The sequence below is a fragment of the Canis lupus genome, chromosome 15 (assembly GCF_011100685.1).
Source record: "Canis lupus familiaris isolate Mischka breed German Shepherd chromosome 15, alternate assembly UU_Cfam_GSD_1.0, whole genome shotgun sequence".
NCBI lineage: Eukaryota > Metazoa > Chordata > Mammalia > Carnivora > Canidae > Canis > Canis lupus.
In genome coordinates, this window is record NC_049236.1 from 41,130,126 (window position 1) to 41,149,865 (window position 19,740).

Here is a 19,740-nt window from a genome sequence, read left to right on the forward strand (position 1 = left end):
AGGGGAAGTGGGCGGGGGGGTTGGGGTGACTGGGTGATGGGCACTGAGGGGGGCACTTGGCAGGATGAGCACTGGGTGTTATGCTATATGTTGGCAAGTTGAACTCCAATAAAAATAAATAAATAAATAAATAAATAAATAAATAAATAAATAAATCTAAAAACAAAAAAAACCCAAAAAGTAAAAGTATTAAAAAAAATGATGTAGGTCTTATCTCCTGAACTATACCTTGAGCATCTCTAAGACTAGGGACGTTTCAAATCTTTTGTGTCCTCCATTGGCCCTTTTAAAGTATTGTGCACATAAAATGGGAATGAAACTTACTGAATGAAAATTGAACTAAATGCTGAGAGCCAACGAATGTTCTGAGGCAAATGAATCAAGAAATGCAAGGAAGTACAATAAAACCTTGGCTCCAGAGCCTCTAGGTGGGGGTGGGAGAGAGTTGTTCTGGATAAGTGAATTTAATAGAGGGCTGAGGATTCATTCTTTTAAACACCATTAAAAGTCATTAAAAGTAGTAGTGTGCTGTAACACTGAAAAATCCTCAGGCCCTTCAAAGGTATGCAGAACTGTTTGTCCCTGGTTTAAATGGCTACAGATTGCTGTGTTTTGTTTTTTAAAATTGTTGTTTTGTTTTTTAGCTTTTCTGGGACTGCTGCTGGACTGTCCATCTCACGGATACCCATGTGACTGACTGTACCATTTCTAGTCCCTGCTCCTAATTTGCTGCCTCTCATCTGACATGAGTTTGGAAATCACATGTCCAAGCTCACTGTGGTTATTGTTGTGACTATTACTGTTGGAGACACGTGTAACTAACTGAGAGCCAAGGGCTCTGGGTAAGGGCTTGCTGGGGTCTCCAGGGCTAAAATGACAAGAGACAGACTTCTAGCTGTTGCGAATTCCTAGTTCAGCTGCCCTGAAGCCTTACTAATTTACTTCTTATTCTTACTTTTCTAGTCTGGAAATATGTTTTTCAGGTAAATTAGGAATTCAGTAATGTATTCAAGTGATCACTGAGTGCTTACAAAGTAGAAGATACATGGTTACATGCCCCAGGAAGGCCATCAAAAATAAATACTCAGTCTGGCCTGATCACTGTTCTCTGTACTGTACTAGCACCTAGTAGGCACTCAACACATATTTGCTGAATCAATGAAATGAACTTTACCAACTGAGCACAGATGGGATTTTGGTACGATACACACAAAACAAGCTTATGATGTAAACAGCAGTAACAGTCCTAACAGGTAAACAAATAAAGTCTGTATAAGGACCAAAGATTTCCTACTCGAAAATCCAGAGGGACTTCATATAAGAGGTAGCAGTTTTGATGAGGCCTTGAAGATTGGGGTCATATTTTGATCGGCAAGAAGTTGGGAAAGTAAGAAAACAAGAGTAGCATCGACAAAGCCAAGATGCTAGAATGGGTAGAGGGTAACCAGTGCACTTTGGCTGGAGTGCTTGCAGGAGAGTAGGAGGAAATCACATTATAATGTTATATTGGGGTCAGAGTGTGGGTGGGCCACGAACATCAGGCTAAAGAATTTGGATTTTATTAAGTGGGGAGAAACTGGGAGTTTTTTTGAGCTGGGAAGTGACATCCTTAGAGCTGGGCTTTAGAAGTCTTGGTAAGTGTTGGAACTTAGGGACTGAAGGGGAACAGAGCTGGAGATTTCAAGGGTATAGGTGGGGGGCAACATGGGCCTGAATGGGAAATAGCAGAAAAGAATGATCGGCAGAGAGGCTGTAGAGGTAGAAGAGGACATGGCAATTTATTTGTTGCCTGAAGTGGCAGAGAAGGATATGTTGGGTACAACCCTAGGTGCTGTCCTGTCCAGAAACAGGTTTAAAGAGGTGATGTGACTTTGACTTGGGACATGCTGCGGTGCGAGAGTGAATTGCTGATAGCTCTGTCGTAAAAAAGCATGAGTGGAAAACTGCCCTGAAAAGCATTAAAGGGAAAACAAACACTTGCAAAATGAGTGCTTATGTGTACTCAGTCCCCCAAAAGAAGTTAAGAGGTCCATGACTTAGTTTAAGTTCCTTCTTGACGAGACTATATTAAAAATTGTTCATTTTTACTTTCAAACAGCTTTCAAGTGCAACTTAAAAAAAACTTCTACTTGTTTTTTGAGATTATTTTTTATTTTTTTTAATTTTATTTTTTATTGAAATTCAATTAGCCAACATATAGTAAGTACATCATTAGCTTCAGACATAATGCTCAATAATCCATCAGATGCGTGTAACACCCAGCGCTCATCACATCACATGCACTCCTTAATGCCCTTCACTCAGTTACCCTATTCCCCCCATCTCCCCTCCAGCGATCCTGTTTGTTTTCTAGAGTTATGAGTCTCATGGTTTTTCTCTCTCTGATGACTTCCCATTCAGCCATCAGTCATTTTTTAAAAAGATTTATTTATTTATTTTAGAGAATAGAGCGTGGTGGAGGGATAGAGGGAGAGGGCGAGAAAGAAGCTTTTTTTTTTTTTTAAGATTTTATTTATTTATTCACGAGAGACACAGAGAGAGGCAGAGACACAGGTAGAGGGAGAAGCAGGCTCCCTGCAGCCTATACCTATGTGGGGCTTGATCCCAGGACCCCAGGGTTACACCCTGAACCAAAGGTAGATGCTCAACCACTGAGCCCGCCAGGTGCCTCAAGAGAGAGATAATCTTAAGCAGACCCCTGCTGAGTGCAGAGCCCAATGTGGGGCTCTATCTCATGAACCTGAGATCCTGACCTGAGCTGAAATCAATAGTTGGACACTTAGAAGACAGAGCCACTCAGGTGTGCAGAGAGAGATTACTTTTGATAAGACTAGGACATTAATGCTGTATGATGTTAGAATGTTATTGGAGTTGCTCATGGATTAGAGGTAGTTCCTCACTGAAACAAGACAGGTAGCAAGAAAACAAACTGGGAAAACTTCCCCCAAATAGAAAACGAATCTTGACTTCTACCATCAGAAACAAAGATGCATTCACATTAGCAGGCAGCTCCCCCATGGAATAAGTAGGGAAGTTAGGACACTAATTTGGGTTTTCTAGAAGAGATGAGTAAGACTTGACATATAAACAAAAGGGAAAAGTGCATTCCAGGCAAAGGAAACTGTATATAAACCCGGCATGAAAGAATGATAAGGCATTGTCAAGGGATGGCAAAAAGGCATTTGGCTGGAACACATGTGGAGAGAGTATGGGGGAGAGGCCATACAATTAAGGAACTAGATGAAAGTGTAGCTTGAGGGATGGGTGTCATGCAGTCTATTAGCAGTGGGAGCGGTCTCAGAGGTCCACGAGGGAAGAAAGACAGTCATATATGTTTAAGTAAACTCTCTGGTATATCCATGGAGCATGACCTGATAACTGGAGGATGGCAGCAGAGATGAGGATCCTAGTGAGGTGATGCTGAAACAGATGATGCTGGAAACAGATCTGCGCAAATGAGCTTATGAACTAAGCCAGTACTCAGCCTATAACATGCATTGAATGTGTGCTGGTTGATGAACTGTTCAAGTAGGCAATAGCCTTTAAGTCTATCATCAGTTGAGTTTCCTCTTAGAAGTATGGGGATAAATGCTAATTTAAATTAGCATTAGCAGTAGATTACTAGGCCCCAGGCTCTGAAGTGTGAAGGGTTGGAAAAGATTAATACCACAGGCCATTTTGGCCTGGCACACAGTGTTAATACAGAAGACACAGAGAAGTAGAATGCAACCAGATTCTGTAGGATGCAGAGCACCCTGAGACATAATCATTCTGGACAGAAACATGTCAAGTCTTTAGAGGGCCAATGATGTTTCTAAAAAGCCCAAGGGAAAAAACTGTAGGAGCTCTTCATTGAAGTGACTATTTCTTTTTTAAATACAGTAAATATGTACTACTCTATAGGATTGCTCTGTCCAACATGTGTATAGTCCAGGGGTGCCTGGGTGGCTCAGTCAGGTAAGTGTACAATTATCATTATTTTAAGATTTATTTATTTATATTAGAGGGAGAGAGAGAGCAAGAGAGAGAGAGCATAGGGTTTGGGGAGGAAGGGCAAAGGGAGAGGGAGAGAGAGAAAGAATCTCAAGCACAGTCCTCGTGGAGTGGAGACCCTGATGCAGGGCCCAATCCACTACCCTGAGATCATAACCCAAGCTGAAATCAAGAGTCAGATGTTTAGACAACTTAAAACTTTAAAAAAGTCCAAATTTAGATTTGCTATGATATAAAATACACACCAGATTTCAGAAGACTTAGTATGAAAAAATAATGTAAAATATCTCATTAATATTTTTGTATTCATTATAGTTTGAAATGATAATATTTTATTTAGATTTATTGCATTAAATGAAATTTATTATTAAAACAAATTCGTTTGGGATACCTAGGTGGCTCAGTGGTTGAGCACCTGCCTTTGGCTCAGGGCATGATCCTGAGTCCCTGCAAGGAGCCTGCTTCCCCCTCTGCCTGTGTCTACCTCTATCTCTGTGTCTCTCGTGAATAAACAAATAAAATCTAAAAAATAAAATAAAATAAAATAAAATAAAATAAAATAAAATAAAATAAAATAAAATAAAATAAAATAAAATAAATTTATTTCTTCAGTTGTGGCTCCTAGAAAATTTTAAAATAATTTATGTAGCTTATTCTGTTGGATAGAACTACTACAGAAAGTTCAGTCTTTTTTGTTTTTTTGTTTTTTGTTTTTTTGCAAAAATAAAAACAGTTCCATCTCCTCTGATTTTTCTGACCTTTTCCCTTGTAGGGAAGTTGTCAACATGTGCACTAGGAAGAAATTCAAAATGTAATAAACAAGTTAATGCATCCTCATCTATAGTCCAGAATTGTTTATCTGCCTTTCAGCATTTCAATGGAGATTCATGCAACTGTAGTCTTGTCTTTTTTTTGTTTTGTTTTGTTGTTTTTTTTAACTGTAGTCTTGTCTTAATGGCTATGGTTTTTCGTGTAATTTTCATATTATAAAAATTATTTAGACAAAATATTTGAAATACTTTGTTATGTGGGGCCATTAAAAGGCAAGAAGAAGGGAAGGGGAATAAGGCCTCATATTAATAACTTTCCTATCAGGGCTATTTGTACTCTGATTTGTTTAGATAGATTCAATCTTCATAATAAGAGGTTATTGCAAAATACTCCCCCTCTCCTACAAAGAGCTTGGAGCCAATATCTCTACTAGAACATCAAATAACAATTGCAAATTACCCAAAACCAGAATATTTGATCACTTTGTTTTCACATTGGTGAACAGCAAGTAACTTCAGGAAAGGCATTCTTGGATTCAACTGCAGGATTTCAATGCCCCCTGCTTCCCTACCAGCTCCCGCCTTTTTTTTTCTTTCTTTTTCTTGTGAGCTAGTGGAAATTGTAATGTTTGATCCTGATACTGACCTTTAGCTTAATTTGCCCTAATTTTGCAGACCTTTTATGCTTTACACCAACAGCCTTCTATGATTCCACAAGTTTGGCATGTGTTAGTAATTTAACAGAATGTGAAACAGCCTCAAGGATTTGCCACCAAACAGAACTGATTATAAGCAAGGATAACAAACCTGAGGGTCTGAGACATCATGGAAAGTATTTCGCTACAGTTTGCAAGACTGTTTGCATTCAGGAAGTTTTCTTTAAAGTAAAAGTGGCCCCTTTGAAGAAAGCAAAACGTTATTCACTGTTTTTGAAGTGTGAGGGGGAAGAAAATCCAAAAGTGAAATGCTGACTGTGAAATGCAAAGGAGAGAATTACAACCTGAGAGGTGCGCCTGCCACAGGCAGGGTCTGCTGTGCTTCAAAGCAGTTGGGAGCAGTTTAACTATGTGTATAGACAGTCTGATAGTACTTGCTAGACAGAACTTTCTGGACAGAACAGGCAGTTCCTAAATACCTGTCAACAGCGTTATATAGCAGAGCAAGATGGAACTGATTTTCACGTCAAGCCTTTAATACAACACAATGACTTCATCTGTGCAATTAGTGAACAAGCTGTTCCTGCTTGCCTAATAGCTCCAAGAGGAGATACTTATTTTGACTTTGATTTGTCCCATTTTTCTTGTGTACTGAGTGTTGCAACCTTGTGTCGACTAAAGTCTCTCAGCCTGATAATTATAGCCAACATTGAGAAACTCCTCCCTCAAATTATTAGTGTGAATAAAAAGAGGGAAAAATAAATTAAACTCAGCCCTTCCATTCCCATGTTACATCCCTTTCTGCACCTCAGAAGTTCTGAGGTCAAAATGTTCCAGCCCTTCATAAAATGAAACTAAATTTCTGGTTAATAAATTAACTTTACAGAGTTTTGCTGCTTTGTTGGCTTGTTTGGACAGTGTATTCCTTTAAGTTTAAAATAATTAAATTCTCTTACTTAAAGAAACTCTCAGAAATACCTTTCTTTCTCATTCAGTTTCAACTGTCTAAAGGGGAAAATATGAGACCAATGTATATGAGAAATACATTGTGACTTGAGTATCTCAAAAGAAGATTTTCAAATATTAATATATTATGTCCCAGAAAAATCAGAAAATTTTGTGTCTTAACTTTGACTCACCAGTGAGCCTAAATAAGCAGATACATTCTTCTTTCTCATCAAAATCTGAAAAGAAATATCCAAAACTCTTTTCAAATATATTATTCTTCCAGGGCCTAATCTATCTTGCTAATGATAAGCTCGAGGAGTCTGGAGACTCCACAAAGTGGTACCAGTTTCTTCTGTTACTTAAGGATCAAGATTCATTATTCCAAAGTGAAAAAATGGGTGTAGAACAAGGGTGGTAAGTTGAGAAATGCTCTCTTTAAAAGCAGCAATAAAAAAAAAAAAAATTAAAGCAGCAATAAGAAGTCATTTATGCTATGGTTTGTCAGGTGGCATTCTTAACACTAGATTTTAATTTGGGGAGAGAAGTTATTTTCACTTAGAAAGATATTTCCATTTAATTCCACATATGATTTGTTTAAAAAAATGGGGAAAAGCGTTTTTTTTTTCCTCTTAGTGCTGAAATAATATAGGTAGTTCCACTCTTGTCACATCATTCTACTTTTCAAAAGGTCAAACGTGCTAATAGGGATGAAAGAACCCTAGCTATAGGGATCATGAAGGAAGCCCAACTGCCCACTATGTGTTAATATGGTTATTACCTTTGAACTGAATTTACTTTATCCTTCTAAAAGAGGACCTGACTTAGGAGATGATTTCACTCCAGACATTTTTTAGCACTTACCTGGTAGCCTGAAAGTGACAGAATCAACATGCTGTACCAGCCATATCTGAGCATTTTCTATTCTTCATGTCCTAAACCATAGCACTAGACCCAGGGCTAGGCTACTACATTATTTTGGCAGATGAGGCATATGAAGATTGTCCTCTGAGGAAAATTTAAGCCACTGGATTGGATCACCAGTTGATGGTTACAAAATTGGTGAGAAATTATCAGTAGATTAAGTCAACCAGAGGCAACTACAGTCTTGTAGGTCCTCTCCTAGGATCTTTTTTTCTTTCCCTAAACATTTTATGAACAATATGGACATATGCTAACCACACCAAGATGAATATAGTAGAAGATAGTCAATAGCTCAGAGGAGAGAGTTAATAATAATGTTCTTGGTATTTTAGAGAAATGGTTAAAATTTAAATTTTGGAAAGAAGTTTCGGGGACTGTTGGGGGGAAACAGGACCTCGTTTATTTAAAAAATATTTATTAACTGTCTACTATGTGCCAGGCTTGTTCTTGCTGATTTTAAGGAACTCATATTCTAATTTGATTTAACGGTCTAAAGATGAGGCAATGAATTTCCACCTATAACTCATGATAGGATATTGGAAACTACATTTATCCTCTCCCCTTAAAACAACTAAAAAAACTTGGTCAAAATCTATGAAACTAGTTTTCAGACTTTGGAAAACAAGAAGTACGGGATAGAGATCTCTGAAAAAGGCAGTGATGGTGATGAGGACCATGCCCTAAGCTGGAGAGTTTCCTGCCTGGTGAGCTTTCAGGCTGATCTTCCTGATTGAGGAGACAGAGTTCAGAGGACAGAGATGCAAAGGCAGCTAGACTTCAGGGGGCAGAGGACACTGGAGAGAAGCTGCAATGAGGAAGAGCTCCACATATCTGTAAAGGGTCCCCTTGAATCTTTAGCTTCATAATATTCAATACATGCATGAATTTGAGGTAACTCCCAAGACTTGAGAATAAACCACTGGAAATGAGCCAGTAGAGCAAACTTTGGGACTCGCACAAGGCTGGGAACAGTTTATGTTCCCATAAACCAGAGTAGAAAGACTTCCTAACGCTCAAGGAACTGAGTAGAGAGTTCCATTGCCTCAATGGAAGATTCAAATTAGCCCGAGGCTTAACGGCTATTCTGTATCAACCAAACAGAGCTTAAGAGCAAGCCTTGAGGGGATCCCTGGGTGGCTCAGCAGTTTAGTGCCTGCCCTCAGCCCAGGGTGTGATCCTGGAGTCCCAGGATCGAGTCCTACATCGGGCTCCCTGCATGGAACCTGCTTCTACCTCTGTTTGTGTCTCTGCCTCTCTCTCTCTCTCTGTGTCTCTATGAATAAATAAAATCTTACAAAAAAAAAGAGCAAGCCTTGAAAACACCCAAATGTTTCCAGTTAACTGCATCCTATTGCAAAGCCTGAAAATATTTAAAGAATTACAAACATATTCAGTACCCCCCAAAATGTTAAACTTACAATGTCTGACATTACATTAAAAATTTACTTTACAGGCATGCAAAGGAGCAGGAACATAAGATCTAAAATGGGGGGAAAATCAATAGAAAGAGACTCAGACGTGATACAGATGATGGAATTAGTAGATAAAAGCATTAAAACAGCTATAACAAATACATTCATTCCATATGTTTAAGGAGTTAGAAGAAAGCATGAGCATGACAAGGAGAGAAATGGAAGATACCTAAAAAGACCCAAGCCAAATTTCTACAATTGAAAAGTGAACTAGAAGGGACTAGAATTAGTGGCACATTAGACGTGGCAAAAAGAAAAGACCTGTGAATTTGAATATTGCAGTGGAAACTGTCCAAAGTGAAACACAAAGACTGGAAAAAATGAACAGACCATCAGTGAGCTACAGGGCAACATTCAGCAGCCTAACATATGTGTAATCGGAGTTCCAGAAGGTGAGGAGAGGTGAGTGGAGACTGAAACAAATATTTAAAGAAATACATTTGATAAATTTCAAGCATGGCTTGAAAAATATCGAGGGGATCCTTTAAAATTATTACTACAAAGCACCACCTCCGTGGTCCCTTCACACAGAATCCCCTCCCCCTGCTTCTCTACCTTTTCCACCTAACACATACTTTAAGTTCAGATCCCAAAACCTCCAAAAAACAATTCCAGTCTCATCCAAGTAATTTCATCCTTTCCTGAACACTGATCCCTTTCTGACCATCAGTTGTTTGACAATTAATCATGAAATGACTGTGTGTGTGGGGTAGTTCTTGGATAGTTGTTTCTGTTCTTAGCTTTTTAGTTTTATTCAACTATTTACATGTTTATGTCTTTCTTCCAATCAACCTCTGGATTCAATCCCTTCCCCTGTCAGAGCATACTTTCTCCATCAATTCTCTTTTCCTATCCAGGTATTTGCCATCTTCAAAAAACAAAACAAAAACAAAACAAAACAAAAAACCCACCCCAAATGTTTAACAAGTAAAACCCTCCCATGACCCTTCTACCCTACTTGATTCCTAGCTGTTCTTTTTTTCCTCTTCACAACCAAGCCTCTGAAAGGATTCTTCTATTTTCCTCACATCCCATTTATACCTGAACCCACTGTTATATGGCTTCACCTTTATAACATCCTGAAATTGTTCTCATCAAGGTCTACAGTTACCTATTTGCTACAAAATCTGATTCTTTTGGTTTTAACATTAATTTATTCAACAAAATACTTATTAAGTATCTGCTGTGTGCTCAGAGCTGGGAATATGATGGTAAGAAGTACAAATGCCCTCTCAGAGCTCAAGTTCAGCAGGAAAGTCAAACAATTAAGTAACAAGGTACAGGAAGTGCTACCTGGAAGTTGTTGATGATGGCTGTTCCCTCCCACGTGAACCATTCTTTGATATTGGCTTTTGTGACACCATCTTTTCTGGGTCCTCCTTTAATTCTGACCATGTCTTCATTGACTTTGTACTGGGCTGCTCTTTCTCTACCTGTCCCATGTTCTTTCTCTGGTTCCTTCTTTGGCCTTCCCCTCAATCTGTATCTTGTTTCCTTCATGATCTCATTCATATCCCATGATTTCTTCTACCTACTATATGCTGATACTTCTAAATCTATATTTTCAGCCCAGATTTTTATCCTAAATTCCACACTTTATCTATTGATACTTGGATGTCCACTAGTGCTCCAAAGTAAACAGTCTGGATGGAATTATTATTTACCCTAAGCCTCTTCTCTGCACTCATTAATTTATTTTATTTAAATCAATTTGCCAACATACAACACCCGGTGCTTATCCCATCAAGTGCCCTCCTTAATGCCCATCACCTAGTTATCCCATCCCACACCCACCTCCCCTTCTGCAACCCTTTGTTTGTTTCCCACAGTTAGGAGTCTCATGGTTTGTCTCCCTCTCTAATTTTCCCCATTCAGCTTCCCCTCCTCCCTTAGGATCCCTTTCACTATTTCTTATATTCCACATATGAATGAAACCATATAATTGTCTTTCTCTTATTGACTTATTTCACTCAGCATAATACCTTTCAGTTCCATCCATGTGAATGTAAATGCTAGGTATTCATCCTTTCTGATGGCTGAGTAATATTCCATTGTATATAGACCACATCTTCTTTATCCATTTATCTGTTGAAGGATATCATGGCTCCTTCCACTATTTGGCTATTGTGGACATTGCTGCTATGAACATTGGGGTGCAGATGTCCCTTCATTTCACTACATCTGTATCTTTGGGGTAAATACCCAGTATGCACTCTTTAATTTAATGGGACCTAGTCATCATTTATAGAATTAAACCTTGGTATCATCTTTGATTTCTCTCTCCTTTGAATCTCACATCCAATTGGTTGTCAAATTGTATTGATTGGTTTCTAGTCATTTATTAAAAATTTTTTTTTTTATTGCAGTTCGATTTGCCAACAGTACTCATCCTGTGAAGTGCCCCCCCCAGTGCTCTAGGCATTTCTTAAATGAGTTTTCTCTCTATCTACATAGCCAGTGCCTTAATTCAATGTTACTTCTCTCTTTGATCCAGTAGTCATACCTCCTTGTTTCTGGTTTTGGTTTGTTTCAAACAGATCAAAGCAACAAAAAGTGACCTTTCTAAAGTAGAATCCAATTGTGTGACTTCCATGTTTAATATCTTTTGATAGTTCTCTATGGATGTCCCATATTTTCTCATACATCCTCGTATTTGCACTTCTTGCTCCTTCTGTTGGATCTTGCCAACTTCTACTAATGCTTCTTCATGGCATTCTTTAAAATTCAGTTCAGACACTTCTACATCTCTACAGCTTCTCTGATATTCTCCTTTTCCAAGCCATTATATAGATTCCCCCTCCTCAGTATATCCATAAAATACTCTACATATATTCTTTGTGGAATATTCATTTGGATTTTTGAAAAGTATTTATGTTTTTCCCATCACCAGATTGTGAATCCCTCTCTGCCCTCTCTACTATATATCCTCCTTACTTCCTAACTTTTCATTAAGCTCTTATCATCATCTGGTATACAATATATCTTCTTTGTCCTTCTCCCCTAACACAAATGCACACTGCATGAAGGCAGGTACCTTTATCTGTTTTACTCACTGTAATGTCCTTCATTCCTAGAACAATACCTGGCACACAGTAACAACTCAGTAATTATTTGTTATACAAATAAATATTTGTCCTGAGCACTTAGAGCAGAATCTAGAACATGGTATTGGTTGATATGCTCTACTATAATCTTATTTACTCATTTGGTACCCTATAAGGGGTATTGGATTCCTATCAAAGGTCTCATAAGAACAGTATTTCCTATTTAGGTTCTTATGTTCTAGCACAATTTTGATAGTTGTTTATTGTGGTAAATTATACATAACAAAATTTAACATTTAATAATTTGTAAAGTGTACAGTTCAGTGGGATTAGGTACATTCACATTGCTGTGCAATCATCACCATTATCCATCTCCAGAACTTTTTCATCTTCCTTAATTAAAACTTTGTATTCGTTAAATAATAACTCCCTATTTCTCCCCAACACCTCCTACAGCCAGTGGTAACTACCATTACACTTTCTGTCTCTACGAATTTGACTATTCTAGTTACCTCATATAAGTGGAACCATGCCATATTTGTTCTTTTGTATCTGGCTTATTTCATTTATTATATCTTCAAGGTTCATCCATATTGTAGCATGTATCCTAATTTGCTTCCTTTTGAAGGCTGAATAATATTCCATTGTATGTATATGTTACATTTTGTTTATCCATTCATCCATGGATGGGCATTTGAGTTGCTTCCATCTTTGAGCTACTGTGAACAATGCTGTTGAGTCTCTGCATTCACTTCATTGAGTATATACTGAGAAGTGGAATTGCTGGATCATATGGTAATTATATGCTTATTTTTTTCCCCACAGCAGCTGCACAATTTTACATTTCCCACCAGGAATGTACAAGAGTTCCAATATTTTCACTTCCTCACTACATTTGTTATTTTCTCTTATTCTATTATGTATTATAATAGCCATTCTAATGAGTGTAAGTCATTTCTCATTGTGGTTTTGCTTTGCATTTTTCTAAAGATGAATGATGTTGGGCATCTTTTCGTGTGCTTATTGGCCATTTGTGTATCTTCTTCTGAGAAATATCTATTCAAATTTTATGCTTTTAATGGCTTGTTGCTTATTTTTTTTGAGTTCTAGGATTAGCAGTTTGCCTGTATGTCTATATTTGAAGCTCAATTTAGCTGTATATTTAGATCACATTTTCTTTCTTTGGGTATCTTAAATATGTTATGCCATTGTCTTTCAGTATAAACTATCAAAAATTTGTTGACATTCTAACATTATTTTGTTTAGAAGTAATTTCTTTTTGTCTAAAAGCCCAAGGTATTTTTAAAAATTGTCCATTACATTTAGTAAAATATGTCTGATGTTACCCTGCCCCCATGTTCTCCTGTGGATCCACCACCTCCAACATGCCTTTATTGGAGTCCACCCAAAGTGGTGCCACAACTGTGGCAGTATGGAAGCAGTGCTGAGGGGCCAGTGTTTCCAGCCTCATGAAGAGGGAAAGATAACCACGCATACTAGTTTAACTGCAGCCTCAGGAATGGGGGCAGACATTTGGTGTGACTGTAGGCCTCACCCATCAATGAAAGCTTCTTAAGGAACAGTACAGGGATAGCACCCTGCAGTTCTGTGTTACCATAGCTCTGGCAAATACCTAGTCTGACTCAACTCAAGCCCAAGGTGGCTCCAGACTGGCAGTTTAGTAATACAGGTACCAAACACTGTCTATAAAAAGAAAGAGACCATTGCTGATGACTGGACTAAATGCAAACATGGCTCATCCACAACAGTATGGTGCACATAACACACATAGGAGATACCCCTGAAGCACTAGGTTCTGGTAAACAGAGGACATTGAACTGTAGGGCACTATAGGTCCTCTTCTTCATAAGGCCACTACTTTCAAGAGCAGGAAACATAGCCAACTTTTCTAATGCATAGAAATAGAGAGAGTTAGATGAAGTGAGGAGACAGAGGAATATGTCCCAAAAAAGAAGAGGACAAAATCACAGCAAGAGAGCTGCTGTACCTGATTTTGCCTGAGAGAATTTAAAGTAATAGTAATAAAGATACTGGACTGAAGAAAGAAGTGGAAGACCGGGCAGCCTGGGTGGCTTAGCGGTTTAGCACTGCTTTCAGCCCAGCGTGGGATCCTGGGTACCCGGGATCGAGTCCCACGTCAGGTTCCCTGTATGGAGCCTGCTTCTCCCTCTGCCTGTGTCTCTGCCTCTCTCTCTCTCTCTGTCTCTCATAAATAAAATATTTTTTTAAAAAAGTGGAAGACCTCAGTGAGATCCTCAGCAAAGAGATAGAATACATTAAAAAGAACCAATCAGAGATGAAGAACTTGACTACAATGTAAAAATACACTATAGGGAATAAATAGGAGACTAAAGGAAGCAGAAGAATGTATCAGTGACCTGGAGGACAGAGTAATGGAAAGCAATAAAGCTGAACAGGAGAGAGAAAAATTCATTAAAAAAGGAAAATGATTAAGAGAACTCAGTAACACCATCAAGCATACTAATATTTGCAGGGATTCAAGATCGAGAAGAGGGAGAAAAAAGGGGAGAAAATTTATTTGAAAAAATAGTAGCTGAAAACTTGAATCTGTGGAAGGAAACAGAAATCCAGATCCAAGAGGCACAGAGAGCCACCAAGAAAATCAATACCAAGACACATAGTAATTAAAAGGGCAAAAAAGTAGTGATAAAGAGAGAATTTTAAAAAGAACAAGAGAGAAGACAATAATTACCCACAAGGTAAACCCCATAAGGCTATCAGATGATTTTTTTTCAGCTGATACTTTGCAGGCCAGACGAAAGTGGCACGATATATTCAAAGTGCTGAAAGAAAAAAAACCCCTACAGCCCAGAATATTCTATCCAACAAGATTATCATTCAGAATAGGAGAGATACAGAGCTTCCAACACATGCAAAAGTTAATGGAATACATCACTGTTAAACTGGCCTTACACGAAATGTTAAAGGGTATTCTTTGAGTGGAAAGGAAAGGCCATAAGCAGGAGTAAGAAAAGTAGGAAGCATAAAGCAATAAAATTAGTATATCTATAAAAATCAGTCAAGTGATTCACAAAATGAAAGGATGTGAAGTATGATACCATATACATAAAATGTGAGGGGTGGGAGAGAGGAGTAAAACATTAGTGCTTTTAGAATGGGTTCAAACTTAAATTACCATCAACTTAATACAGATTTCTTGATGTATAATGTTATATATAAACCACAAATCAAAAATTGATAATAGATATGCAAAAACTAAAGAGAAAGGAATCCAAGTATATCACTAAAGGAAGCCAGCAAATCATGAGAGAAGAGAGCAAGAAAGGAACAGAGAACTAAAGAAACAACCATAAAACAAGTAACAAAATGGTAATAAGTACATATCTATCAATAATTACTTTGAATGTAAATGGACTAAATGCTCCAATCAAAACACAGAGGGTGGTGGAATAGATACAAAAGCAAGCCCCATCTATATGCTGCCCAAAAGAGACTCATTTCAGATGTAAACATACATGCAGACTGAAAGTGAAGGGGTGTAAAAACATTTATCATACAAATGGAAATGAAAAAAAATGGCAGGGTAGCAATACCTACATTGGACAAAACAGACTTTAAAACAAAGACTGTAACAGGAGACAAAGAAGGTCACTACGTGACCATAAAGGGAAAAATCCAACCGAAAATATAATTCAATAATAGCAGGAGACTTAAGCACTCCAGTTACATCAATGGACAGATCATCCAAACAGAAAATCAACAAGAAAACAATGCCTTTGGATGACACACTGGATCAGGATGATCTAACAGAACATTCAGAACATTCCATCCTAAGACAGCAGAATATACATTGTTTTCAAGTGCACATGGATATTCTCCAGAATAGATTACATTTAGGCCACAGAACAAGTTCCAACAAATTCAAAAAGACTGAAGTCATACCATGCACCTTTTCCAAACACAATGCTATGAAACTAGAAATCAACCACAAGAAAAAATCTGGAAAGAACACAAATACATGGAGCTAAATAACATGCTACCAGATAATATATGGGTCAACCAGGAAATCAAAGAGGAAATAAAAAAATACATGAAGACAAATAAAGATGAAAACACATTAGTCTAAAATCTTTGGGATGCAGCAAAAGTTGTTCTAAAAGGGAAGTTTATAGCAATAAGGCCCACAAAACTTATAGTAAATACAGTAAATATACACAAAAACATGAGGAAGGAATTGAAATAGACCAGTGAGGAAAATCTTTATTTTTATTTATTTTTTAAAAATATTTTAAAAATTTATTTATGCATGAGAAACATAGAGAGAGAGAGAGAGAGAGAGAGAGAGAGAGGCAGAGACACAGGCAGAGGGAGAAGCAGGCTCCATGCAGGGAGCCCGACATGGGACTCGATCCTGGGTCTCCAGGATCCCACCTGGGCCGAAGGCAGCACTAACTGCTGAGCCACCAGGGCTGCCTGAGGAAAAACTTTAAATGACACATTAGACCAGATAGACTTAATAGATATATACAGAACATTTCATCCCCAATGCCAGAATACACATTCTTCTGCATGGACATGGAATATTCTCCAGGATAGATCACATGTTAGGCCACAAAACAAGTTTCACTAAATTCAAGAAAAGTGAAATGGTATCAAGCATCTTTTCTAACCACATGGCATGATACTAGAAATCAGTTACAAGAAGAAAACTAAAAATCATGCAAATAACTAAAATAATAACTTAATAATAACTTAACTAAAATAATTAAATTACTGAGCAACTACTAGATCATAGGAGAAATCAAAAGAGAAATTCAATACACTTAGACACAAGTGAAAACATAAATCTGACATATCAAAATCTATGGGATGCAGCAAAAGTAGTTCCAAGAGGGAAGTTGATATAAATATAGGCCCACCTCCAGAAAGAAGGAACATGCCAATTTAATTTTACATCTAAAGGAACTAGAAAAAGAAGTACAGACAAAGCCCAAAGTTAGTAGAAGGAATGAAATAGAAGAAAATGAAGTGGGAAAAAAATGAAATCGAAACTAAAAAAATAGAAAAGATCACTGAAACTAAGAGCTGGTTATCTGAAAAGAGAAACAAAACTGACAAACCCTCAGCTAGACTCACTAGGAAAAAGAAGATTCAAATAAACAAGAAATTAAAGTTAAAACTGATACCAAAGACATGCAAAGAATCACAAGAGTACAATTATCAGCCAAGAAATTGAAAAGATATTGTGTTCCTGCAAGAATTAATATTGTTAAATATCCATATCTACCTAAAGCAATCTACAAATTCAATGCAATTCCTATGAAATTTTTTTTCATATGAAAATTCTAATGAAGATTTTGTATAGCATGAGAACAAATAATTCTAAAATTTATATGGAATAACAAAGGATCTCTAATAGCCAAAGCAACATTGAGAAAGAACAAAGCTGGGGATATCATACTCCCTGATTTCAAACCATACTACAAAGCCATACTAACAAAAACAGTATGGCATTTGCACTAAAAAAGACACAAAGATTAACAGAACGGAATAGAGAGCAGAGAAATAAACCCATGCATATATAGTCAATTAAGTTATGACAAAGGATTAGAGGTTACACAATGGGAAAAGGACAGCTTCCTTAGTAAATGGTGCTGGGAGAACTGGACAGCTATATGCAAAAGAATGAAACTGGACTGCTATATTACACCTTACCCCAGATTAACTTAGAATGGATTAAAGACTTGAATGCAATACCTGAAACCACAAAATTCGTAGAAGAAAACATTAGGCAGTCAGTTCCTTGATACTGGGCTTAGTGATGTTTCTTGGACGTGACTTGAAAGGCAAGTGAAACAAAAGCGAAAATAAACCAATGGGATGACATCAAATGAATGAGTTCCACACAGCAAAGGAAGCCAGCAACACAATGAAGAGACAATGTATTGAGTGAGAGGAGATATTTGCAAATCATATATCCAATAAGGGATTAATATACAAAAATATAAAGAACTCATAACTCAATAGTAAAAAAAAATCTGATTACAAAATGAGTAGAGGATCTGAATAGACATTTTTCCAAAGAAGACGTACAGAGGGCTAATAAGCAAATGAAAAGATGTTCAACATCACTTATCATCAGGGAATGCAAATAAAAACAACAATGAGATATCACTTTATATACTTGTCGGCATGGCTATTATCAAAAAGACAAGAAGTAACAAACTTTGGCTAGGGTGTAGAGAAAAGGGATGTAGAAAAAGTGTTTCTTCATGCACTATTGATGGGATTATGAATTGGTGCAGCCACTATGGAAAACAGTATGGAGTCTCCTTAAAAAATTAAAAATAGGGCCACCCTATGATCCAGCAATTCTGCTACTGGTTATCTATCTGGAGAAAATGAAGACAATAATTCAAAAAGATATGCACCCCTATATTCACTGCAGCATTTATAATACTCACAATATTGAACAACCTGTGTCCAATGACAAATGAATGGATAAAAATGTTGTGGTGTCTTATTCAGCCGTTAAAAAAATGAAATATTGCCATTTGCAACAACACGGATGGACCTTCAGGGGATTAAGCTAAGTGAATTAACTCAGAGAAAGACAAGGGTCACATGAATTCTTTTATATGTGGAATCTAAAACAAATCAAAACCCAGAATCACCAATAGAGAATGCATTGGTGGTCACCGGAGTGGAGGGGAGGTTGAAGGGGCAGAACGGGTGAAAGGTATTAAGAATTGCAAATTTCCAATTATAAAATAAATACATCATGGGGATGTAATGTACAGCATTTGGAATGTAGTCAATAGTACCATATTACCTTTGGAAGGTGATAGATAACTAGACTTACTATGGTGACCGTTTTGCAAGGTATACAAATATCAAATCACTATTTGTACAACTGGAATTAATGATATGGTAGACCAATCGTACCTTAGTACATTAAAAATTTTTCAGCCATTCTAATAGGTAAGAGATATAATAAAATAGTATTTTGTTGTGGTTTTGATTTTCATTTCCCTAAAGACTAATGACATGCATCATTTTTTGTTGTTAATAGATTTGTATTGTTTTTTAGTTTTATTTAAATTCAAGTTAGGTAACATATAGCATATTATTAATTCTGGGGTAGAATTTAGTGGTTCATCAGTTGGATATAACATTAGGTGCTCATTATATCATGTGCCTCCTTAATCATCCACTTACCCCATCTCCTCACCCCCCTCCCCTCCGGCAACTCTGTTTACTATAGTTAGAGTCTCTTATGGCTTGTCTCCCTCTCTGATTTCATCAGAGTCTATTCTTCCCTTCCTTCTCCTGAGATCCTCTGTCTTATTTCTTGACTCTGTACAGCTACCCTGCAACCCAGCAATTGCCCTGCTAGGCATTTACCCAAAGGACAAAAACATAGTGATCTGAAGGGGTAAGTGCATCCCAGTGTTTATAGCAGTGACGTCCGCAATAGCCAAAATATGGAGAGAGCTCAGATGTCCTCTGCCAGATGAATGGATAAAGATGTGGTGTATATATATATATATATAAATTAGTCATGGAAAATGAAATCTTAACCATTTTTGACAATGTGAATGGAATTAGAGGGTATTACACGAAGTGAAATAAGTCAGAGAAAAAATTATGATTTCATTTTATTTTTATATAAGGTTTTGAATGGATTAAAGTTTTAAAAAAACATATGGATATCGAATTGTTCTATTCTGCCTATTTTCCTCCACTAAATTGCCTTTACATCTTTGTTGGTAATTAGCACCTTGTAGGTATTGGTCTAATTCTGAACTCTGATATACTAGAGTATACACCAATATTAGACTTTCTTGATTACTGTAGGTTATGATAACTCTTGAAACCAAGTAGTTTTAGTCTTCCAAGTTAGTTCTTTTTCTGTTTGGGTATTCTAGGGTCT